Here is a 7284-nt window from a genome sequence, read left to right as displayed (position 1 = left end):
ATAGAGAAACCCCACAAATGACCCCATGTTGAAAACTAGACCCCTTAGCAAATTTATCTAGGGGTGTACTGTGTATTTTGACCCCACAGTTTTTGAATGAATCTAAGCAAAGCAGAAGGAAAAAATTACAATTTTCATTTTTTTGTCAATCGTGTTATTTTAAAAAGAGTTTTTTTCTACAGCACACATAGGAATGAAGACCTGCACCCCAAAATGGTACCCCTGTTTGTCTTGTGTTCAGAAACATACCCATTGTGGCCCTAATCTTATGTCCGAATGCACAACGTTTCCCAAACCAAAAGGAGCAGCCGGAGGCATTCAGAACAGACATTTTGCTTGAAGGTGATTTAGGCCCCATTGCCCACTTGTCGAGCCCTTGAGCTGCCAAAACTATAGAGAACCTCCACAAATGACCCAATTTTGAAAACTAGACTCCTTAACGAATTCATCTAGTGGTGTACTGCGTATTTTGATCCTACAGTTTTTGAATTAATCTAAGCAAAGCAGAACGAAAAAATTACGATTTTCATTTTTGTGGCAATTATGTCATTTTAAAAAACATTTCTTTTTGTACAGCACATGTATGAATGAAGACTTTCACCTCAAAATAGATACCCCGGTTTCTCCCTTGTTCAGAAACATAGTGGCCCTAATCTTATGTCTGTATGCATAACAGGGCCCTCAATCACTTCTCCAAGCTCTAGGCCACTTTTAGTAGCCAGGAGCAAGGAGATTTTAAATTTCCCGGACCCTCCCTAGCTTCTGCACTTGCATCCATCATTTTGCCAACAGGCGCATACGTCGAAGATGGGGAAAGGTCCGCGGATAAAGACCCCTTCCGGGGAAATTGCTGGAGGCCTTAGGTAAGTAATTTCACCTCCACTCATGGATCGGATTTTTTAAAATTTTTTTTATAGGTTACACAAAAAGACCGGGGTTGTACCATTGGATTGGCACATTGCCAACGTGGTTCCAATTTACAAAAAGGGGAGCAAAAGTGAGCCTGGTAACTACAGGCCAGTAAGTCTCACTTCCATAATGGGAAAACTTTTCGAGGGGATTCTAAGAGACGCCATCGATGAGTACCTCAAGGAGAACAAAGGAATAACTCCTCACCAGCATGGATTCATGAAGGGTCGCTCATGTCAGACAAATCTGATCAGTTTCTACGATGAAGTAAGCTCTAAGCTGGACCTGGGAGAATTTATTGATCTTGTATATCTGGACTTCTCTAAAACCTTTGACACTGTGCCACATAATAGGCTAATATACAAAATGAGGCAGCTCGGATTGGGTGAAAACGTGTTTAATTGGGTAAAGAATTGGCTCAATGATAGAAAGCAGAGGGTGGTAATAAATGGTTCGTATTCTGATTGGGCCACAGTCACTAGTGGGGTGCCACAGGGTTCAGTATTAGGTCCCATTCTGTTCAATATATTTATCAACGAACTGATGGAGGGTCTAAACAGCAAAATATCAATATTTGCAGATGACGCAAAATTATACAATATAATTAATGCAACGGAGGACAATGTGTGGCTACAAACGGACCTAGATAAGCTCGGGGCTTGGGCAGAAAAATGGCAAATGAAGTTCAATATTGAAAAATGTAAGATTATGCACATGGGCAGCAAAAACGGATATCACCAATATACACTTAATGGGGTACCGCTAGGGAAAAGTCATATGGAAAAGGACCTGGGGGTACTAGTGGATAGTAGACTAAACTGGAGTAACCAATGCCAGTCAGCTGCTGCAAAGGCAAATAAAGTCTTGGGGTATATTAAAAGAGGTATAGGGGCGAGGGATGAGAACATTATTCTTCCATTATACAAGGCACTAGTCAGGCCCCACATTGAATACTGCCCACAGTTCTGTTCACCGGTGCTCAGGAAAGATGCTACAGTACTGGAGGGGGTTCAAAGAAGAGTGACTAAACTGATACATGGAATGACGGGACTGGAATACCCAGAGAGGCTATCCAAATTGGGACTATTTACTCTAGAAAAAAGATGGCTAAGGGGTGATCAAATAACTATGTATAAATACATGAGGGGACGATACAAGGATGTCTCCCATGATCTGTTTATAACCAGGACTACGACGGTAACAAGAGGGCATCCGCTACGTTTAGAGGAAAGCAGGTTTCATCACCAACAAAGAAAGGGATTCTTTACTGTAAGAGCAGTTAGACTGTGGAAGTGGTGATGGCAAAATCAATAGAGGAGTTTAAATGGGGACTTGATGTCTTTCTGGAGAGGAAGGATATTATAGGTTATAAATCTTAGGTTAATTTTTAATCCGGGTATACAGGCAGGTAGGAACTATTAGGGGTTGATCCAGGGAACAGTCTGATTACCATTAGGGAATCGGGAAGGAATTTTTTCCCCAAAAGGGCTAATTGGCTTCTGCTCTTGGGATTTTTTGCCTTTCTCTGGATCAACACAGGAGGATAGAAAGCTGGACTAGATGGACATTGTCTTCATTTGGCCTAACGAACTATGTTACTATGATCAATTTTAAAGGGGTATTCCCATCTTGGCATTTCATAGCCGAGATGGGAAACTGCTGCTAGGGTTACCGACTACTTGGCCAGAGCCAACAGAAAGGGCCAAGCGCTTCAGCTGAACGCTGTTTCCGTATCTCTTATTGAAGCAAACGGGAGCTATGGATGCAGTACAGTATGGTGTGCCACACAGTGCTCGTACCTCCCATTCACTTCAATGAGAACTAAGGAAACAGCACTCGACTAAAGCGTTCTGCTCTTTTCAACACATGGTCCGGACAGAGTGCTACGTTTCCCATCTCAGCCATGAAAGCCGATTTGGGATCACCCATTTAAGCATTGAGAAGCAATAGCTTTATAGATTATTGTTTTGTGTTTTTATAGCGGACAGTTCTGATTATAATCACTGTTTTTATTGGGCTATAAACAGTAGAAGAAAAAGTGGAGTAATCACGAGGGCAAGGAAATGCATAATAAGACTAACCACAGGATTTGTTCATAGTGGAGACACATAGTGGGTATACATAGGAGCTGGAGACACATATCATACCTTTCTTCTATTAGAAAAACCTTGTTGCAACTAGTTGCTTTCTTTTTCATTTTAGATGCATTGAAGCAATAAAAAAGAGGTTACAAAATCTGTTTTGGTAAATTTTTTGTCAGCATGAACCTAACTATGTAAAATAAAATATTTGATAATACATAATATTATTAAATGCAAAATTAACTCTGTCTATCTGTTACCAGGGAGATAGCTTGCATTTTGAGGGAGGACATCGGCTACGTTTTACAAGTTCTCTAGGGTGACAGATTTATTTGGTGATGTGCAGGCGCATCTCCACTCCATCGCCAGAGCCGCACAGTGGCGGAAGGGAAGGGGGTACATATCATAAGCTAGGCCTCCCCAAACGGGCAGACACGTGTGGGCAGACGTTATTAACACAATATGCGATTATTAGCAAAAGATGACAAGACCAAAAACGAAGTGTACAGAACTCTTCTGACATAGCATATTGCAGTTGTATTCCTTTCACTATTTTTTCAAAGTTTTACGTTTCAATATACAGCAAAACACAGATCAGATAAAAAAGTACAAATTCCACGCGAACAAAGTCGCAGGTAACAAGCTAGTGAGCTTTATAATTGAGCAGTGATGTAGTATTCCTTAGATGAATTCTCAAAATCTACAGTAAGTACTTTCATTTATATAGAAATGTTATTTGTTAGGCTAGCAATCTATTTTTATATAATAGTATGACATAATAGTACTTGACAACATAGAACCTGTTATATGGAAATATCATCAGTTTTAATAGCGTAGTGCAAAGATGTTCAAATACAACCCCAATTCTAAAACAGTTGGGACATTATGTAAAATGTAAATAAATGTAAAGAAATATAAGAATGCAATGATTTGTAAATCTCATGTAAACATATTTTATTCCTGATAGAACATAGAACATATCAGAGGGAGAAGGGAGACATTTTTCAATTTGATTTAAATAATTAACTCCTTTAGAAATTAATGGCAGCAACTCATCTCACAAAAGTTGGTTGCGGGGCTGTGTCTACCATTGTGTTGCATCCCCACTTCTGGGAAGTGAGAAGACCAATTGCTGGGGTTTTTAGAGAGGAATGTCTTCCCATTCTTGTCTGATGTAGGATTATAGCTGTTCAACAATCCTGGGTCGTCTTTACCAGATTTTTCTTTTCACAATGGGTCAAATGTTTCCTACTAGTAAAAAGTCTTGACTGCAGGCGGACGGTTCAGCCCCGGACTCTTTTTCTTGAAGCCATGCTGTTGTGATGGGTGCAGTATGTGGTTTATCATTGCCTTGTTGAAATATACAATATATTCCCTGAAAGAGACGTTGTCTGATTGGAGCATATGTTCTAAACCTCTATATATTGCTCAGTATTGATAGTGCCTTATAAGATGTGTAAGCTGCCCATGCCATAAGCACTAATGCAACCCAATACTATCAGAGATGCAGAACTGTGCACTAATAAGTTGGATGGTCCCTCTCCTCTTGAGTCTAAAAGCCACGAGCTCCGAGATTTCCAAAAAGAATTTCAAATTTTGATTTATCTGACCACAGAACAGTTTTTTAAATGGCCTCAGTCCATTTTAAATGAGCTTTGGCTCAGAGAAGACGCCAGCATTTCTGGATTGTTTTGATATGTGGCTTCTTGCATGATACATCACCTATTTCTAACCTGCTAAGCCTTAATAACAATAATGGATGTCATAGATTGGCTTGTTTTTAGTTTCTATGACAGATATTTATGTCTTGTGTCCTGCACCCGCATGATCCATGTGTTCACTGACAACCAAGCTCTTGCTGCAATGGCAAGGATCAGAAAGACTCTGATCCCTGTCATTTAACTCCCTAGAAGCCAAATATTGCAACCAAGGCATCTATGTGGAAGGAGCTCCCTCTGTCCCCAACAGCTCTCCACAAATGCAATTGAAGGATGTTGATGGGTAACCACGGCAGCCAGAGGTCTAGGAAAGGTCCCCGGGCATGCCACAGCTGTATGACTATTAGGATGAGCCTTCAGCATCGCCTAAGAGATTGCTTAGTAATAATTACCCACTGTTCACCTGCTGAGCTCCAGGTTGAGCGATCATGTGATCATCACAGTGTGGGCTCAGGCTACAGAGGCCAGCAGCAAGAGGAGTGATACTGGTGAGTATAACTGTTTTTCTTTGGACATTTCAGCAAATAGATTTGCAATTTTATGTTTAGAAACATTTTTCTCAAATTGTATCACAATTTTGTAAATACAGTTTTTAACAGATTGGTGAACATCTAACCATCTTCGCTTCTGAGAGACTCTGTCTCTCTAACATGCTCTTATTATACTCATGTGACTTAGCAGAAAAATCGACCCTTCAGCTCTTTTTCATTATTACCACTTACTTTTTAACCTTTTGTTACTCCTGTCCCAACTTTTGTGAGATGTGTTGCTACTAGAGATGAGCGAGCACCAAAATGCTCGGGTGCTCGTTACTCGGGACGAAATTATCGTGATGCTCGAGGGTTCGTTTCGAGTAACGAACCCCATTGAAGTCAATGGGCGACCCGAGCATTTTTGTATATCGCCGATGCTCGCTAAGTTTTTCATTTGTGAAAATCTGGGCAATTCAAGAAAGTGATGGGAACGACACAGCAACGGATAGGGCAGGCGAGGGGCTACATGTTGGGCTGCATCTCAAGTTCCCAGGTCCCACTATTAAGCCACAATAGTGGCAAGAGTGGGCCCCCCCCCAACAACTTTTACTTCTGAAAAGCCTTCATTAGCAATGCATACCTTAGCTAAGCACCACACTACCTCCAACAAAGCACAATCACTGCCTGCATGACACTCCGCTGCCACTTCTCCTGGGTTACATGCTGCCCAACCCCCCCCCCCCGCACGACGCAGTGTCCACAGCGCACACCAAAGTGTCCCTGCGCAGCCTTCAGCTGCACTCATGCCACACCACCCTCATGTCTATTTATAAGTGCGTCTGCCATGAGGAGGAACCGCAGGCACACACTGCAGAGGGTTGGCACGGCTAGGCAGCGACCCTCTTTAAAAGGGGCAGGGCGATAGCCTACAATGCTGTACAGAAGCAATGAGAAATATAATCCTGTGCCACCGCCATCAGGAGCTGCACACGTGGGCATAGCAATGGGGAACCTATGTGCCACACACTATTCATTCTGTCAAGGTGTCTGCATGCCCCAGTCAGACCGCGGTTTTTTATAAATAGTCACAGGCAGGTACAACTCCGCAATGAGAATTCCGTGTGCACCCACAGCATGGGTGGCTCCCTGGAACACACCGGCTGTACATAAATGTATCCCATTGAAGTGCCCTGGACAGCAGAGCTAACGTCAGATTAAATGCCCCAACCTGACCGGGGTTTTTAATTCATAGACACAGGCAGGTACAACTCCCTATTGTGAAGTCCCTGTGGACCCACAGCATGGGTGGCTCCCTGGAACCCACCGGCGGTACATAAATATATCCCATTGCAGTGCCCAGCACAGCTGATGTAACGTCAGCTTTAATGCAGGTGGGCAAAAAATTAATTGGATTACACTGTAGGCGAGGGCCCCAAAAAATTGCCCATGCCCAACCAAGAGGGCAGGTGAAACCCATTAATCGCTTTGGTTAATGTGGCTTAATTGGTAACTAGGCCTGGAGGCAGCCCAGTTAAAATAAAAATTGGTTCAGGTGAAAGTTTCAATGCTTTAATGAGCATTGAAACGTATAAAAATTGTTTACAAAAATTATATGACTGAGACTTGTGGGCCTAAGAAAAATTGCCCGTTCGGCGTGATTACGTCAGGTTTCAGGAGGAGGAGCAGGAGGAGGAGGATGAATATTATACACAGATTGATGAAGCTAAAAGGTCCACATTTTTGATGGTGATAAAGAACAATGCTTCCATCCGCGGGTGCAGCCTACGTATTGTTTAGGTATCGCTGCTGTCCGCTGGTGGAGAAGAGAAGTCTGGGGAAATCCAGGCTTTGTTCATCTTGATGAGTGTAAGCCTGTCGGTACTGTTGGTTGACAGGCGGGTACGCTTATCTGTGATGATTCCCCCAGCCGCACTAAACACCCTCTCTGACAAGACGCTAGCCGCAGGACAAGCAAGCACCTCCAGGGCATACAGCGCGAGTTCAGGCCACGTGTCCAGCTTTGACACCCAGTAGTTGTAGGGGGCAGAGGCGTCATGGAGGACGGTCGTGCGATCGGCTACGTACTCCCTCACCATCCTTTTA

This window comes from Eleutherodactylus coqui, chromosome 3, assembly GCF_035609145.1.
Source record: "Eleutherodactylus coqui strain aEleCoq1 chromosome 3, aEleCoq1.hap1, whole genome shotgun sequence".
Lineage (NCBI taxonomy): Eukaryota > Metazoa > Chordata > Amphibia > Anura > Eleutherodactylidae > Eleutherodactylus > Eleutherodactylus coqui.
The sequence above is the reverse complement of the archived record's forward strand: the minus strand, read 5'-3'. Positions refer to the sequence as shown.